Here is a 19659-nt window from a genome sequence, read left to right as displayed (position 1 = left end):
AAAACTAGCACCGTCTAAGAATCTGAAAAATATGTATTCCTTATGAACTAGCAATTCTCAAGACAGAAGGAATGTATAGGTGTGTTCACCAAAGGACCTTTTGTAATTATATTCTAAGCACTACTCATGACAACCAAATGAGACAGAAATGCCTATAGATGGATGGCCCACATGTGACATATTCACATAGTTAATACTGTGTCTCAAAGAAGAAATGAACTATCCTTAGCAGCATGGATGGATCTCACAAATGTAAAGAAAGCCAAAACTCAAGTAGTACTCAGATTTTATGATTCTATTTATATCTAGTCCAAAGCCAGACAGAGTTGGCTATTATGTTAGAAATCAGAATAGCTAATTGCCCTGAGAATGGGGACGGGGATCCTGGGGACCTGGTAACCTTACATTTCCTCTCTGTGAATAGTGGAATGTGAGCTTGGCAAAAAGTCATTGAACTGTAACTCACTCTTCTCTCTGTATTTGCTCCGAAGTGTTTAGCTACTAAAAAAGAAAGCAAATAGTTCTAAAGGGTCATGTGTGTGCTGCAGCAAGTGGGCAGGCTGGGAAGCTGGCGGAGATGTTTCGGAGGGTGCCCTGGGAGTCCACACCCTTGGGTGTAGGGGTGAGGGCGAACAGGGGAGGATGGAGAGAGATGGTGAGCTGGGATGCCCAGTGAAGGACTCAGCACAGTGAAGGTCCCTCCCTTGGGAGGGACCCCAGTGAAGGACCTCAGTGAAGGTCCCTCCCTTGGGAGGGACCCCAAGGCTGGAAGTTGATTCTCAGCGGATGGGGAAATAAATCTTCATTCCAGGAGTTTGGGGGCTCTCTGGGTGACAAGTCATAATAGCTACTGCAGAGGAAATTCCATCTGAGGACTTGAAAATAAAACATGAAAGGGAATCCGAACATGAAACAACACTAAAATAAGAAGGATACCTCCCATTCAACCATCCTAAATTCTCAGGGAAGGCCTTCCCTATAAAGAACCCTAATCTCTCATGAGGCAGTTTGAAATTTGTTTAAATTTGGCATCTAAATGCTGAATAACTGCTGGAAAAAAAGAAAACTACTTTTCCCCTTTCAAAGCCAACGGTATAATCTATAGCCCAGCACAAAAGATTTTTAAATTGCTGAGCTAAACATTTCAATTTCACAAAGGCTTTTGTTTCTTTCTCTCTTAACTTGTAGAAATCTTTCAAAGAATTCAGTGGGGGTAGCAAGCTTCTTTCATTTGTCACATTTATCATCATAAGAAATGAGACACGTTAGGAAATAGAAAAATCACCTTCTTAGGCAATTTAGCAAGGCTTAGACTTAATATTTTCCCTTATTCTAAAATGGATACTTGGACATTTTTGTTGCAGTGTATCATTTGGCAGTGATCAGAGCCATGGATGAAGCTAATGAATTGGCTATTATGGTTTGTTTCCTTAAGGTTGATTCAGATGGTAAAGAATGCCTCAAATATTTCCTCTATACTGGGTATGCATATTAACTACTCTGCCTATAATCATCATAAATCATCCTGTCCAGTAATGACACATTCTTCACATTAATAAGTAAAAATTACAAGAGCAAACAAACTAATCTATATCAGGAAGGTACTTGAAGATTTAGTAAATTAGATGAAGCCGGAGCGCTATGTATATCTCTAACACCTGTCTGGATTATTTAGTTCCTACCCCTGTGCTATTAACACCACCTACATCTTAGGCCACAAGGAAATTCTGTTATTTTTAGATATCCTTAAGATTCCACAGGAAACTTGGAGATGTACTTTTACTTGGAAAAGGCCAGGTTATGGTGTAACCAAATTCATCAACCCTGAATAAAATAGAACTTTGGTAAACTAAAGCATTTCTACCTCCCTGGACTTACCAAGGCCAAAGTCGTATCAGGTGATAACATTCCTTTCCTCTGAATTCTTGCCTATTCCTAGGAATCAGGAATGGCTTTCCACATTTATGAGTCCTTTCCATCTATGAATGTTACCATCATTAACTGAAAGCTTACACTGTGTCAGGTGCCTTTCTAAATTTTTCTATTCCTTGACCATTAAAGCCTCCCAAACCCCTATGGGATAGGTTTCTCTTTTATCTCTGTTTCAGAGATAAACTCACTAAGAAATGACAATACCCAGTCCAGGTGTCCTCACAACGAGACAGTGGTGGAGGGATTCGAACCCAGGCTCCTGCTGGGCAGCAGGGACTCTGTCCTTCGCTTGTGAACTACGTTGCCTTTGCTTATAATGTACTTCGAAAAGTAGTCTTCAAATAATTAGAATTCTTGATCGGTTGAATGTTTTCCTTCGTGGTATTTCCACATGAGTTCTGTAGAGGCGAAGATGTGTTTCCTGCTATCGGTGATGACAGAGGAGACTGTGGACTGCACACCAGGTGCTCCACCAGGCTTTTCCGAGGCGAGGAACCAGAGCTCTACCTGCGTCCTGTACCAGTGTCATGATCACCATCAGACGCCGTTCTGTTTTCAAACACATGATCTCTTGGCAGGTGAAGCCTCATGATTTTTAATCATGCGATTAAAAGCTCTTCCCAGTTCCTGTCCTGAGGGTGAGAAGGCAACTTGTACTTTTTAGGTAATGAACGCTGGCTGCTGGTTTCCCTAGAGAAGGAAAGGAGAGGACCCCAGACGAGCTGGGCCTTCAGTAGATGCCTTTCAAATGAGAAATCCAGAGCTTCGTTTTCTTTTTTATTCCCAAAGCACTCAGCAGCATGGTCCGCAATTTTAAATGAGAGCCCTATAAGAATTACTCTAAATTAAGATATAATATTTATTATGATTTTTGGGGGGGCAAACAAGTATTATAAATTACACCCTTACTAACTATACTGTCTCTGTTTCATCATCACCGTCACTGCGTTTCCTGGCTCAGGCACATGTAATGAAGAAAGAGTAAGATCGCTCACAAAATCAATATACAGTTCTCACACAAATACGCACAGCAAATGAAGTTGGTGTAGACTGAGTGAAAATCGTGCCTTTCCAGAGGGCTGAATTTTCATGTTTAGGAAAATAATGAAAAATAAAGTCTATTTCATTTTCTTTCTTTCCCAATTTAATTTGTAAGAAAAAAATAATTCATAATATAAATCATCATGTTTTCCTTACTGCCTAGAATCTAAAGGATATTGCAATCAAATTTTAAACTCAGTCTAAAAATAATATCTTTCGGTAGCTTATTTGCATTTTTCATGTCTTTGTTGTATATTTTTTTTTAAGTTTTAGCTTCTTGTAAGAAATAAGTTCAAATAGGTTTTAGAAAGAGGTAAGGGATAGGTGCACCTGGGTGGCTCAGGTCATGATCTCACTGTTCCCAAGTTCAAGACCCCTGTGGGGCCTTGTGCTGACAGCTCAGAGCCTGGAGCCTGTTTCAGATTCTGTGTTTCCCTCTCTGTCTCGGCCCCTCCCCCGCTCGTATTCCATCTGTCTCACGAAAATAAACATTAAAAAACAAAAAGAAGTAAGGGATAAATAAAAATACTTAGATTTAAGAAGTCAATAGGCAGAAAAAATAAAATACATTTTGGATATGAAAATTGTACTTTGGTATAGAGAGAGATCATAATTACACAATGTTTATATTCATATTCTGGAAGTCAAACTTGTGCTACTTTAGTTGAGATGCAGGTATAAATATAAATATGAAGACCATGCAACCCTGATGATGTCCATTTTCCTTCCAGCTTTACTGTTCTGTGTTAGCTGCATATACCAATTTTATGCTGAAAATACAGTCATAGTAGCTATCAAATAAATTTCAATAGATGCAAGTTATTGCACAAAACAAATATAAAACAATTTTTATATTAAATTCACCATTACTTCTAATAAAAAGTAATCATTTTTTGCTTATCTTTCCAAAGAATCATTAATATATAGTCAGTGGGGGAAAAAAAGAACTTGAAATGTCAAAGCTGGTAAATGGAAAGCAATGGGATCTGAAGTAGGTCGGCACTGAGTGTAGGGGCCTCGTGAACAGAGGGGTCCTTGTGACCTTGATTATCCAAAGCTCTTTGGAGAGTGAGACTAAGAATAAGCATGTTACTTTCAGGTGTACAATAGAGTGATTCACCAATTCTATACATTATTCAGTATTCATTGTGACAGGTGTATTCTTAACCCCATTCACCTATTTTACTCATCCCCCACATATCTCCCCTCTGGTAACCATCAGTTTGTTCTCCATAATTAAGAGTCTCTGTTTTGGTTTTTGTCTTTTTTTATTTTGTTCATTTGTTTTGTTTCTTAAATTCCACATATGACTGAAATCATTTGCTTTTTGTCTTTCTCTGACTGACTTATTTCACTTAGCATTATACCTGTTAGATTCATCCATGTTGTTGCAAATGGCTAGATTTCATTCTATTGTTCTGGCTCAATAATATTCCATTATGTGATATAGATCTATCTATCTAGATTGGACCTGTCATCTGCAAATATCTTATCCCATTCAGTAAGTTGCCTTTTAGTTTTGTTGATTGTTTTCTTTTATGTGCAGAAGCCTTTAATTTTGATGTAGTCCTAATCATTTATTGTCACGTTTGTTTCACTTGCTTCAGGAGACATATCTAGAAAAATATTGCTACAGCTGATAAGAGAGAAATTACTGTCTGTGCTCTCTTCCAGGATTTTTATGATTTCAAGTCTCACATTTCAGTCTTTAATCCGTTTTGAGTTGATACTTTGTGTTTGATGAAAGAAAAGGGTCTGGTTTCATTTTGCATGTTGCATTCCAATTTTCCCCACACAATTTGTTGAAGAGACTGTCTTTTTCCCACTGTATACTCATTCCTCCTTTGTCAAAGATGAATTGACCATATAACTGCAGAATTACTTCTGTACTTTCTATTCTGTTCCATTTATCTATGTGTCTATTTCTGTGCCAATACCATGCTGTTTTGGTTACTCCCGCTATGTAGTGTATCTTGATATCTGAAATTGTGGTACCTCCAGCTTTGTTTATCTTTTTGAAGATTACTGTTAATATTTTGGGTCTTTTGTGGGTTTTGGATTGTTTGTTTTAGTTATGTGAAAAATGCTATTGATATTTTGAAGAGGATTGCATTAAATCTGTAGGCTGCTTTGGGTAGTAGAGACATTTAACAATATTTGTTATTCAAAACCATGGAATGGAGCACAGAATGTCTTTCCATTTCTTTACATCATCTTCAATTCCTTTTATCAATGCTTTATAGTGTTCAGAGTACAGGTTTTTAATCTCTTTGGTTAAGTTTATTACTACATATTTCATTATTTTTGGAATAATTGTAAATTGGGATGTTTATTTTTTTTAAAATTAATGTTTATATATTTGTGAGAGAGAGACAGAGCATGGGCAGGGGAAGGGAAGAAAGAGAGGGAGACACAGGATCCCTAGCAGGCTCCAGGTTCTGAGCTGTCAGCACAGAGCCCGACATGGGGTTTGAACTCATGAACCGTGAGACCATGACCTGAGCCGAAGTTGGACACTTAGCCACCCAGGAACCCCTGTATTGTTTTCTTAATTTCTCTTTCTGCTGCTTCATTATTAGTGTGTAGGAATGCAATGGATTTCTGAACATTGGTTTTGTACCCTGTTACTTCACTGAATTCATTGATCAGTTCTAGCAGTTTTTTGGTTGAGTCTTTCGGGTTTTATCTATATAGTATCATGTCATGTGCAAATAGTTGAAGTTTTACTTCTTCCTAACCAATTAGGGTGCCTTTTACTTCATTCATCTGATTGCTATGGCTAGGACTTCCAGTTCTATGTTGAATAGAAGTGGTGAGAGTGGACATCTTGTTTTGATCTTGACCTTAGGAGGAAAGCTGTCAGTTCTCCCCACTGAAAACGATATTCCTTGAGGGTTTTTTTTTTTTCTTCATATATGCCCTTTATTATGCTGAGGCATATTGCCTCAAGACCTGCTTTGTTGAGGGCTTTTATCAAGAATGGATTTTTTTACTTTGTCAGATGCTTTTTTTTTCTGCCTCTGTGAGCCTCTTGTACTTTTAATACCACGTGTAAGGGTGATTCGCCTACTGTTGCTGCACATTGTCCTGTATTCTTTGAAATATCTGTGATTTATTTTGATGATGAAGACCCATGTTCTTGAAATACTACTGTATTTGTTACATTTGGTCTGAGCTTATTGAAAGAAAGATGCAAGCTGATGCTTGCTTAACATCATTCACTGGTTTACTTTGACAAAATCCATGGTCCTTCTTTTGCCTATAAGGACATCCCTGGTCTCATTGTTGCTTTACTTCTTCCACTTAATTTTTATTTTTATTTATTTATTTTTATTTCTGAGAGATAGAGACAGTGTGAGCAGGGGAGGGTCATAGAGAGAGGGAGACACAGAATCTGAAGCAGGCTCCAGGCTCTGAGCTAGTTGTTAGCACAGAGCCCAACACGGGGCTCGAACCCATCAACCGTGAGATCATGACCTGAGCCAAAGTTGGATGCTTAACTGACTGAGCCACCCAGGCGCCCCCCCCACTTCATTTTTATTAAAGGGTCATTAAGCCCCTGTAAGTTTCCCAGCTCATCCTGCTTTGAGAACCCATAACACATAGAGCCACTTGGAGAGGAGCAAAAGCTCTCATGGTCCGTGCTTCAAAGTATGCAGCAGTGTAGTTTAGTGTGAAGGAGAGACAGGAAGTGAAGAACCGCATATATATCGGGGCAAATATTATTGCACTGGAGAGGCACACAGTATCATGAAGGCTGATGATAAGGAAGATCGACTTAATCATTTAAATAAACCTGTCAGGTAAACAAGACAGATATGATCAACTCTTTTAAAGATAATGAATCATAGATTGGAAACATATGGTCTTACTAGAAATCAAAGCAGTGCAAATTAAAATAATGAAATACTATTCTTCATCTATATAATTAGAAGAATTGACAGGTAATATTAAAGGATGGAGAGGCAGCCATGTGACATTGTCTCCTGGAGTTGGGAAGCGGTTGATTGTATGTGTCATGAGCTCTCAAAGTCTTCATAGATGTCTAGCAGTCTGTCAATGGTAGAAGAAAATTTAAGCAAACATCATGTATTTTTTTAATGTTTATATATTAATTTTGAGGGAAAGAGTGAGAGAGAGAGAGAGAAAGAGCGATCATGAGCAGGGGAGGGGCAGAGAGAGGGGGAGAGAATACCAAGCAAGCTTCACACTCCACATAGAGCCTGACATGGGGCTTGGTTCCACAACTGTGAGTTCATGACCAGAGCTGAAAGCAAGAGTTGGTTGCTTAACCAGTTGAGCTACCCAGGCACCCCAAACATCCTGTGTTTCAGTGTTATTTACAATACCACAACTTTGATAACTGAATTGAGTAATGAATAAATGATTAAGCAAATTGTGCTACATCCATATGATCGTCGATTTGCATTCCAATTTTAGTGTTAACTAATAAAAATAGAAACCACTCATTATGTTAGGCAAAAACAGGTTGAAAATCTGTATACGGAGCATAATTTTAGTTATGTGTCATTACTAGAGACAACTATTCCAAAATGATGGTGGTAGTTACCTCTGGGCAAAGAGACAATCCACATCTCTTATTTTTCAGTTTTCATTTTCTATATTTCAAATTTTTGCTAACTAATGCATTATTTATAGACTATGATGCAAACACCATATCATATACCTACTTGAAGTTCTTTTATTAGAGCACTCACAGTCAGAATACAGGCTTCTTGTATATAAATGGTGACGGCATCCATGCAGGAAGTCATGTTGAAAGGAGACCAGTTCATCCTAACAGATAAGCCCTCCCTCTATCAGCGGTTCCCATCTTTGATATTTGGGTGGTACTGGGTCATTAGCATGATGCTTAAAGATGCTGACAAGAGATGTTTGAAACAAAGTTTTTGAATTATTAGTGAAACTCCAAGGGCAGAATCAGATGATTCAATGGAACTCGTAATCTTAGGAAAGACTAATATCGAATACTAAATTTTAATGAAGTCCACAGTATCACTGAAATGCATCATTTCATTTGCCGTTAACCTTTCTGATACGCTACTCAGAGGTCTTTAAATTCTTAGGACAGGGTGCCATTTAATACCAAGGACAGGCAACTGTTTAATTTACATGAGCACAGTAACAGAAACATGGCAGAGGAAGAAACGTGAGGAATATATGTGAAGAAACATGGAAAATTTAGAGGAAATTATGAAAGGCTAAAAAGCAAGTGATAGAGTGTTCTTCACAGAATTTAGCAAGCTAGTGATACTCCTATACATGTTTTAGATATAACATATCCTTTTAAGAACAAGTAATGCAATTTTTCAACTGAATAAGTCTCTTACAGATATCTGACAAGAAACATTATAATCAAATGGCGCAACAATTTCTTCAAGTGCTTATTCAAATGAAAACCAAATCATTTAAAAGCTCAGGAGAAGTCCTGCAAAGGGAGCAATTCAGGTGTGAGGTCTGAGTTGGAACGTCGATTGTCGGGAGCTGGCAGTGTACAAAAGAGTGATTTTGCAACATCATCTCTAACACATTTCGTGGCAACAGAATATTGTGAATATCAAAGTGGCACGCCACAGCCCAGGTTCAGATGGAAGTAGTTGGGCATAGGAGTGTGATAGATGAATCCAAAACACAGGTCACTAGTCCACACAGAAGTGCAGATTTTGAGTTGATTTTATTTTTAGCTTTGTAGTTACTGTAATGGTGCCGAGAATCCAGAGGCAACGCTCCAGCTGAGAGGAAAATCAGTGCACTAATCATCTTCTGCTCTTTGTGACTCTCAGCCTTTCCCCAGCCGGGGCATCTGATCTTTCCTGGGGACCCCGTGCAATGCCTGCATCCTTAAGCAAGGTGATTTGTGGTCTTTTACTGTTGTAACAACTTCCCACAAGGTCAGGGCTTGAACACAACACAAATATATTACCTCACAGCTTGTGTGGGTCCTCTGTTTAGCATCTCCCAAGTCTGAAATCAAGGAGTTGGCGGGATTGGGACCCTCCCTGGAGTCGGTGGGATAGAATCTGTTAACAAGTTCAAGCTCTAGGGGGGATCCTGTAGTTGCTGACGTCCATAACACTTGCTTGTCTTTGCTCCTAGACACTGTCCCCACTCACTCTGGAGCAGCTCCATCCAGGAGTGGGGGACGAGACCCTCTCATGCTTCAAGTCTCTCTGATTTTGCCATTTGCCCCATCTCTCTGACTTGAGTCAGAGAAAATTCTCTCTCTCTCTTTCTCTTTCCCTTCCTCCCTTTCCTTCTCTGCATTTTATTTTTAGGACTTCTATGATTATCCATAATAATCTCAATATCAGGAGTATGTAAGCATAATTACATATACAGAATTGTTTTTGTCGTTTAAGGTGATGTATTAAGAGGTTCCAGAGATTAGGACACAGATATCTTTAGGGGTCCTTCTGTTTACTGAACAAAGATACCGGAGGGGTGTCCCATAACTTACTATTGACTTTCTTTTTTGGTATGTGTGCACTGAATTTACAAATAATTAAATAATTAGAATGAATTGAGGAAATTCAACCAGTCCTATAATGTTTTGAATCTTTTCAGAATAGCTTTAATTGCTTGGTCATTTATGATTTACCACAAAAATTGTAAATCCATCAAATCCATCAGAGTCACAAGATTTCAGAGAAAACTTACTGCATTTGCTCTGTTTCGTTTATCAGGAGGCTGACAAAACTAACAAGCTGACAAGAATTATTCAACCCAGAGTAGCTGCTCTTCGGTCATTAAATTCAAGAAACGAGGCATATATAAATAACAGATATTCATTTCTCTCTGCCACAGAACACAAAATCTTTTCCAGATTAGTTAACTATATTAAACGTAGGGCTGACATAGACCCAGTTCGTAAAGGTGGTCTAGTTGTGAGCATGGAGACCATTTCTGTAAAGCCAGACCAAGTGCCCTGAGTCCATATGTTGTTCATGTTGGACCACGCGTGCTAGACCATAGGCTTATGTGCTAACATGGGAAGGTGTGCCTCTCTCTCTGGAACTGACTCCCACTCAGAGAGAATCTGAAGACCTTCTTACCAAGTGTCTTACCATCAGTTCGGCCTTGCTTACCTCCTCAACCCTGTGTTCTAACAGTCATTGAGTCCCTGCATTTTTTTCTCTTTGAAGAAGCTATCCCTACAAATTAACTTATGAAAGACTAGCATTTCAGAATGTTTTCTCATTTTAGCATCCTGCCCATATTAATATCCTATTATTACTTTAGCAAATGACTACCAATTTAGGGACTTAAAACAATACTAAATTATTTTCTTATAATTCTAGGGATTAGAAATTCAAAATGTATTCCACTGGGCAAAGATCAAATTGTTAGCATGGCTTTCTAGAAACTCTAGGTGAAAATCCAATTCTTTTCCAGGTTTCAGTGGAAACCCACATTCCTTTGCTCATGGATTTCAAAGCTGGCAGAGGCCAGTGACGTGAATCTGTCTTAGAGCACATCACTCTGACACTGTCTCCTTCTTCCATATTGAAGGACCCTTGTGATTATATTGGACACATCATTATAACTAGAATAATCTTCCTATTTTAAGGTCATCTAGTCACTTCAATTCTCTCAACTGCCTTGATTGTCACATAACCTAACATATTTATAGGTGTTGGGGATTTGAACATGGGCATCTTTGAGAGATCATTCATTGTTCAGCCTTCCATACACTGTAAGTAAGGACACTTCAGGGTAACAAAATTTCTCTGAAGATATCACCATGAATAAGATAATTGCCTGTAATAAAAACAGTGTCTCCAAAGAAAAAAAAATAAGAAAAATTTATGTTAAAAAATCTACCACAATTCAATACCTTGTCTGTAATCGCCCTTAACATCTTGCTTCACTTGGCTTTTCTTTCTAGGTTAGACCAGCATTCTTTTATACCTGCAAGTTATCCAGCTCAGTTTCCTCCCACACACTTGAGGGAACAGACATTTATCCACCCCTAAACTTCATAAATATATATTTTTTTTTGGTAAAAATATCTAAACTAGGCAGTGTTTTTACGTTAGTCCAAATGATTAAAACTGAGTAACTCCTTTGAGATTTTCCTTATCTCCCTAATTCCAGATATATTCCTTTCTCTGTCATTATCTTTTAAACACTGAACCATCAAGATGTTACAATGATCCTCTCTCACATATGCCTGAGGCTATTTTTTAACTCACTCTCTCAAAGGAGGCAAAATAAAAAGACCTTTAAGAACACAGATCTTTTCACTGACTCTTTTTCATTGTCTAGTAGAGTAAGAAACAGTCATAATGTTTTACACGTTGTATTTGGGATAGGAAGATTGGTTTACAATGATCTTAGAAATAGGAAAAGTTTCATATTTGAGCTGTAATTCACATAGGCACTAAAATCTAATTGTTAAAGTACAAGCCCAGTGTACCGTTCATGAAAACATGAGTGATTATACATTGCATAATCAGCAAAAACCAATGACAATAAAGTTTTAATAATTAATTTAACCAATGGTAATTATCATTTAAAAAGCACAAGTTGAACATTTTAATAAATACCTCAAGATTTAAGTTACAGTGCACTTTTAGGAGGAGTTCCTGAAATTTCCAGTTTATGCTACCTAGCTATCCATCCATCCAGCTATCCACAGGGAGAGTAATATACCTGCTAATAATAATAGGGGAGCCAAAATTGATAGAAGAATGCTGATTTAGAATCCTCAGTAAACATATATTTAAACACTCTAAAATTATGAACACTTAATGTGTGTGACCTTTAAAAAACTCATTTGCTTTAGATTTAGTAAAGAGCCAATAGTTAGAGGTAAAAGTGAATTTCTGTGGGTTGCCTGGGTGGCTTAGTTGATTGGGCATCCGACTTCAGCTCAGGTCACGATCTTGTGGTTCATGTGTTCGAGCCCCACATTGAGCTCTGTACTGACAGCTCGGAGCCTGAAGCCTGCTTCAGATTCTGTGTCTCCCTCTTTCGCAGCCCCCCCCCGCCCCATGTTCTGTCTCTCTCCCTCAAAACTAAATATTATTTTTTTTTAAAAAAAAGCAAATTTTGTGAATGTTTTCAAAACAACAAAAAGAATGAATTCATATTTTGGGCCACTTAAGGGCGTAGTAACAGGATATCCATTGCGAGTGGCGTGCACAAAAACTGGCTGGCTGGAGTATAAAAGCGCCGATTTGCACCATTTAGTTATTTCCATGATAAAATGCTCTTGCCAGGGCCGATTTCGTGCTAGCCGCATGACCACGCAGAATCTGCTCCCCTGAGCTGGTTGGAGCCAGCCTGTACCCAGTTATCAAGCACTGAAAACATCATTCTGTAGTTAGTGCTTATCCATCACAGTCAAATCCCAGTGTCAGACAGACTGGGTCCATAGCGCAGCTCCCAGCTCTCAGCTATGATAGCCAACAATTAAACACCCTCTAGAAACTAGTTAACTCATCTACTAAATGAGGATAATAACACCTTCTTAATAATTTTGTCGTGAAGATTCACTTACATAACATATGTGAACCATAATAGCCACTGAATACATGAACAATATTATCATCATTGTTGCAAATCTGTTCTAGAGAATGATAGACGGAGCTACCTCAGAGCTAGCATATCACAGACAAGTCCTGTAGAATATGATTCTCCCAACCACATAGCATGATGGACGAAAAGTTCAGGTAGCTTCGAGACTAACACAACACGCACGCCTACATCTACAGCCCAGCACCTTCACAAAAACCACTACAAACGTGCCTTTTTAAGCTAATTTTAACACACAGGGATAGAAAAGGATGATAAATGTAAGAACGTAGCTATTTATAAACACCTTGTCTCTACATAGTTTGAATTGTTACTCTAAAATATATGGAAGTTTTACTTAGCAAAGACATTTAAATTAAATGCTTCAGAAATGATTTCCTACCAGCCACAAAAAGAAAAAAAAAATCATACAGTATTTTGAAAATCGTGCATGATTTTTGAAAAGGTGTGCTGTATCTTTTAATACAAAGAGCCTCAAAGAAACATACTATTGTGCTTGAAAAAAATACTTATAGTCTATATTTCACAAAATTGACTGTTTGAGGGCAATGGCATTTTCTTACAAAAGTAAGTGTGATATCTATAAAAAATGTTTAAATTTCACCTTATCCCAACTTAAAATCTGGATGTTATCCACATAATTATAATATTTACAGATATATAACATATATTAATCTATAAGGAATATAAATATATATTAATCTGGACGCTATAATATAATACACCATATTGGAATATAATAAGCATAAGAGAAACAGATATGTATTTGTGTATTGGTGGAAAATGGAAGACTATGAGACTATGTTCTGTTTTCCTGAAATCTCATTAGGTGGGTCTAGATTGGTTTCTTTTTCCAAAAATTGTAATACATGCTCTGTAAGGTTTTTTTCATTCCAGGCCTCATACTGATTAGTTGAATAAAGCCTAATATCAAGTCATTATTAATTTGTCCAATACTCTTTATTGCAGAAAACATGTATTTGTATGCACATGTACCCATCACCGTCCAAATCCACTCCATTTCAAATCTGACAAATAATTAGTTCAGATACTCTGTTTTCATTACAAAGAATATGTTTAATTGTCCCTGATTCCTGAATTTTACTTTATAAATTTTTTTAAGCTTATTGATTTATTTTGAGGGAGAGAGGGAGAGAAAGAGCATGAGCTGGGGAGAGGCAGGGAGAGGGTGAGAGAGAGAGAATCCTAAGCAGGCTCTGGTCTGTCAGTGCAGAGCTCAACATGGGGGCTTGATCTCATGAACCGTGAAATTATGACCTGAGCCAAAGTCAAGAGTTGGATAATTAACTGACTGACCCACCTAGATGCCCAGATTCCTGAATTTTAAATAGCATACAGTGACAGCTAAAACTATCTAGCAATTCACCTAAAAATGTCTTTGGTCCCAAATTTGAATACTGAATCCTCCAACTACAGGTAATAATAATAATAATAATATAAAAGTAATAACAGCAGCAAAATAGTCCTTATTATTACTTGCTATATGCAAACACTTTGACAAATACTTTGACTCAGTCTTATTTCTCTTATACAGTCTGAAAGATTCATGCCTTGTGCTACTATTCATCTGTTCTAAACTATCCTTTAAGCACCACTTACATACTCATTGAATTTGGCAGTCTCTGCTCTTCTGATGCTTAGAACAAAGTAGACACAAGCTAAGAAACAACCAGAATTCCGAACAAGGAGATATAAAGTAAGGTTGAAATGGGCTCATCTTCATCAGATTTATAAGAGGTTGTTTAGCTGCCTCCTAAAGAAAGGGACTTTCCGGTTAAGTTTTGAAAGATAAGTTGCAATTAAGCAATGGAGTCATGGTAGGGGATCTTAGGTAAACATAATCGGAGATAAAGATCAGAAAGGTATGAAGTGAGATCACTGGATTCATTCCTAGACTGTTTGTGTCAAGAATTATAAAAACAGAAAACACACTAGAGATTTCAGGTAATATATTTAATATAAAAATTAGATAATTACAAAACTTTTAGACTGAGTGAGTTTCCAAAAGGCCAAGGAAGACTTTCAGTGATTAGAAAATTAGAATTGTCACAATACTTCCAAGAACCCAACACTGGTGACTTCAGGTGAGGCCGCATGGAAGTAGGTACGTCATCATCACCATGAAATCCGCCTGTTTTAGTTACTGTGAAATCTCTACCTGGTGTCTGTTGAGTTGCACCCACCTGCTTGCTGATGTCAGGAGAACATTGGTGCTTCCTGTTTCTATTCCACTGTCCCAATCTTTCGCCAGCGCCTTAGGCTGACAGTTGCTATATTGGAACACTGCTGGCAGCCGTGTCTGAGAAATGTAGTTTCTAGCCCCTGAGTTATAGGAGAAGGGCTAATTACCAGTGTGGGGATAATTCTGAGTAACTGCAGACAGCATCCAGCACAGAAGTCAAGGGTACATGTGGGGGCAGCGGTGGGGGAAGAGGTGGAGAAATCGCCAGAGCTGTCCACCCAAGGGGCACTATATATCAAGGAGGTGAATTTTATTTCATTGCAGAAACTATAAAAACCCTTTGAAGGATTTTAAGCAGGAAACTGGCACAACATGATCAGATCTACATTAAAACATAATTGTGGGGACACCTGGGTGGCTCAGTTGTTCAGAGACCACTCTTGATTTCAGCTCAGATCATGATGGCAGGGTCTTGAGATTGAGCCCCGCATCCTGGCTCCACACTGGCTTGAGTTTTTCACCCCCTTTCTCTTTCCCTCTCCCCCTACCCCTCTTGCCTGCTTACATGTTCTCTCTCTCTTTCTAAAATGATTTTTTTTTTAATAATTATGAAGATTTCAAGTTGAATTGGCTGGGCTGGGGTGTGGGGAAAGGGAAGCAGATAGGAATATTAGCTATTTTAGCAAATTAATAGGAACAAAGCTGAATTATCATTTACGATAATAGAGAAAAAGTAACGGTATCCCAGGTCTTATCAAGGAAAGAATGTGTCTGGCCTAGAGATTGGTGAATGAAGAGAGAAGCCCGTGTGAGCTGCCAGGATTTAGGCCATGTGTAGGGTTGAGGTGTGTTTGCTGTGTCTCTCACAGAGGTGAGCAGGTTGAAGGTCCTGTGGCCACATGGGGCACTTTCCTTTCTCTACTGATCATGTGAGCCATGCAAGCCTTTCTCAACCTCTGCCTGTAGCCAGTCGCTGACATGACATTGGCTAAATGACATCATATGACTAGGGCTTTAATTAATGGTGGAGTCATATATGCTTCTCCTTTTTCATGAAAAGCACTGGAAAAATCACTGGGCAAAGTTATGGATACCTAATTCTACCAAGAGAAAGTGAGAGTTCAGAAAAATGATTTCACAAAGCACTACCGGTTCGCTCTATAAAATGGCTACACCATTCCCATGGTTACCAGCAGTGCTGTGGCCTCTACTTCCGTGCATTTCCAGCAATATCTGGCCCATCTGTCATGTTGGGTTTTTTTTCTTTTTCTTTTTTCTTTTTTTTTTTTTTTTTTACAACTGGAAGTGTATGGGTTGAAATCTACATGTTTTAGGAAGCATTTGTTGATTGAAAATTAGTTGCAGTGACTTTTATATTCTTTTGAATCTTTTAGAGTTTGCCATTTATAAATTTAGGTTTTGACTCTTTTCTTGCCAATTTCCAGGAGTTTTCTTTTTTGTATTCTAAATATTAGAATTTCCTTTACCTTCCATGTGCACGTGACATCTAAGCAGCTTTTGATATTTTAACCTTGTCTATATTATCCTTTTAAACAGAACTCTTTAATCTTGATATAATCAAATCATTGTTTTTAGCTTTATGTTATAGGTTTTTGTTTTGTTTTTATCTTGTTTAGCCAGTCCCATGTAGAGCTCGAGGACTTTCTTTAAATAATATTACCTGTATGATAATACTTGTCACATTTAGATTTCTATTCCACCTGGAGTCCAAAGTAAGAGTTAAATTTTATTTTTCTCTTTTTGACAAACCAGTTTGCCCTCAGCATTCACTAGTTCATTCTTTCTGATTTGGGGCTACTTTGCCATAAACTAAGTTATTGTAACTTTGTATTTTCAAGTTATATCACGACCTCTCTGATTAAAACCTGCAATGCTTTTGTATACTTTAAATGACCAATTCTTTAACATGTAATTTATTCTTCACATACTCTGAAAACCATCTACTGAGTTTCTACTATGCATCAGAATTGAATACTCTCTCTGTCTTCATTCTTCTTCTTGGGAGGTAGGACTTCCATTGACTGAGTCATGACAAATGTCATGATAGAGGAGAACCAGATTGCCATCAGAGAGTGATGGGGTGCTTATGGGGGCCTGGGGTCAGGAGAGACCATACTGAGGGATTGGCATTTTACCAGAGAAGGCTAAGTAGAACTCGGATGTGGGCAAACAAGGGACAGAAGTTCATGAAGCACATTTCAAGTAAATGAAACACTGTGTTGAAGGCCTCAGGGTGCATAAAGCTTATGGGCTGCCTCTTTACCAAAGCTGAAAGGACAAAAATGGCAGAATGTCTCTTACTGTATAGAAGTGACAGAGGTCTTCTTTCTTCATGGGCTCTGATTGTAATAATTTTGGGGGACTTTAGATCTCTGGCTCCCATGGCTCAGCTCTCAATGCGGTGTCAACTTTTCTCATTTCAAACAAAATGCATCACTATTGGAGTCAAAGAGTTGAATTATGCTGAGTAATAATCTAATATGTCCTCAGTACCTGGGCATCTAGTTATAGTTTCCTTGCATAAGTAAATCCATATTTATTTTGCCATTTGATTTTCCACAGAGTGTTTAAAGCATTAGTTATAAATACTAAATTATTGAACTATGGAAGTATAAAAACAAATTTGTAAAAAACAATTTCTAATGTTGAATTACTTTGAAAAGAAGCTTAAACATGAGTAATATTTAGCCCTTGATAAGCTTCTGTGATAATAATGAATAGATTAAATGAAACAATGATAATTCAGAGATCATGGAACATATATAATGTTAACAAATAATTTATTCCAGGCTGAGATAAGCCAGACCTTGTTATAAATCATTGTATAGTTCAGTACACTAGTTTAGATTCTAAACAGAAATAACAGTCAACCAGATGCATCCCTTTAGCACAGCCTTCACCTTTCTCCATTTCTATGTTCTGTTCTCAGTAATAAATTGAGTGCTGCTCAGGTCAGCCACAGAATGGAGCACCGAGGGGCCCTGAGTACAAAGCGATGTTAGAAGGTCAGCATGAATCATAGCCACTAATTTGGACTTCCATACATGAAAAAAGATAAAAGAGACAACCTATTCAGAATTTTCATATTATTCCCTGGCAGAGGACTAACAGATATAGACAAACTATTGATGTCGTGCCAAGCATTTATTTTTCCAATCCATAAAAAGTGATATAAACGTAAGTTCTCTCTCTCTCTTTTTTTTTTTGTTGTTGTTGTTGTTGTTCTTGTTGCTCTGGCAGTCTTTGGAGAATGCACACAAAATGTGCTGCCAACCCGTACGCAGGAGAATTGAACTTGTACCTTCAGAAGGAGAGAAGATAGGAAATGTGGCAGTTGGTCAGAATCAAGGGCACATAAATTTAGAAGTAAAAATACAGGATTGGGATTTTGAAGGCTTTAGCATTTGACAACATTTAGATCACCTTAATTTTTAAACAAGAGACTAAAGGGAAGAGCACATCCACTGCCATTATTTACACATCACACTTCAAGGAATAGAGAAAATTTAGTAGTAAAAAGAATATTTGAGCTAAAACCAGAGGGCTTGTACTAGGGATAAGATGAGGGCTGAAAGAATGTTATTTTTTTTTTTCTTTTCAAACAGAAGCGGTCACCCTGTAATATAAATGAGTAAGAGAAGCAATTAGCATAAAGAGTTTTCAACTGTTGTTAAATGATCATTGTATTTGAAGCAGTCATAAAGTTTCAATCATTATATACGGCTCTTACATATTTTCAGTGCACTTCATGGTCATTAACTAGCAATTAGCAGCTAAAGTTTCTTACTCCAGGGAAATCGATGAAAATATGTTGTTTGTCCTTCTTACCAGATGAAATCTCCTATGTAACTTAGCTTGTAGTTGATTTAATTCCTTATTTTTCTCAGTATCTAGTGAAAGTCTAAACCTTATGATTTGTACTGGTGTATTTACAGAAAGATTTAAAACATCCATAAGAGGTTAGTGTTCAAACATTATTAAATATTTAATACTAAAGGGATGTTAAAAGTTCACATCTGTGAGCATAGCATTAAAGAACACAGCGAAAACTTATTAAGACTGTAGAACCCAAGCACCACAAAGAAGAAGAGAATCAGAAATTAAAATCTTTGTCCCGGGGGAAACAATGACTAATGAAAATGCACTGATCATTGCCTTGCAAGTCAACTGCTTTTATTGACACCCACATAAATTCACCACAGGAGGTAGTGGGGGTTGGATAGAAAAGGAGAGAAACCAACATGAAATCTCATGGTATCCATTTCAAGTATTATTACGTTAATTTACAGACAAGGAAACTGATACAGAGAGGCTCATTTAATAGTCCAACAAAATAGGGAGTGTCAGAACAAAGATTCCACGTCTCTCTGATTCAAAACGGACTCTCTGCCTTCTCTGTCTTCTGTTGGCACTACATCGCCTCTGCTGCTTTGTTACACGCCTGAACAGCGCTAATGCTGGGTCATACTCTAAGGATTCTGTACCCTGAAAACCGTGGCATGTCTCCAAGTTCCTTTAATGTAAGCTTCCAAACTAATGAATGTCCTCCAAGATGAGTAGAGTGATGGAATAAGAAGAAAAACCGAAACTGTATTGCTGTTGAAAATTTTACTTTGCGGCAAAGGATAAGCAATTTTCCTATGCGGCCTATGTTATTGATACAGGCAGGATTATAGAGGCACATTCAAATGGAAAACCGGGATAGTATATAGTACTTCAGAAAGGATCAGGCAACTCCTATGAGTAATTCACAGGTATTAATTCTTGAAGTTTCTCAAATGTGGCTTAATTCTTATGATTGTCTCTGTAGATTCATGCTCATGCCATGGATCTGAGGGGACACTCTGATGGACTGATTAGAGCTCCAATTTCTACAGCTATCATTTCTCAGTATATTGAAAGCT

General features: G+C 37.7%; 1 long non-coding RNA gene across 1 annotated transcript in view; it reads left to right on the top strand.

Moving 5' to 3' along the window:
* LOC120236127 overlaps positions 1-17936 on the top strand; it is a 278998-nt gene extending 261062 nt beyond the window's left edge. Inside the window, exon 5 of the long non-coding RNA XR_005529580.1 lies at positions 17685-17936. This is a non-coding gene — a long non-coding RNA (uncharacterized LOC120236127). The remainder of the gene's footprint in view (positions 1-17684) is intronic.
* Positions 17937-19659: the final 1723 nt, after the last annotated feature.

This window comes from Hyaena hyaena, unplaced genomic scaffold (assembly GCF_003009895.1).
Source record: "Hyaena hyaena isolate Hyena2069 unplaced genomic scaffold, ASM300989v1 scaffold_145, whole genome shotgun sequence".
Taxonomy (NCBI): Eukaryota; Metazoa; Chordata; class Mammalia; order Carnivora; family Hyaenidae; genus Hyaena; species Hyaena hyaena.
The sequence above is the reverse complement of the archived record's forward strand: the minus strand, read 5'-3'. Positions and strand labels throughout refer to the sequence as shown.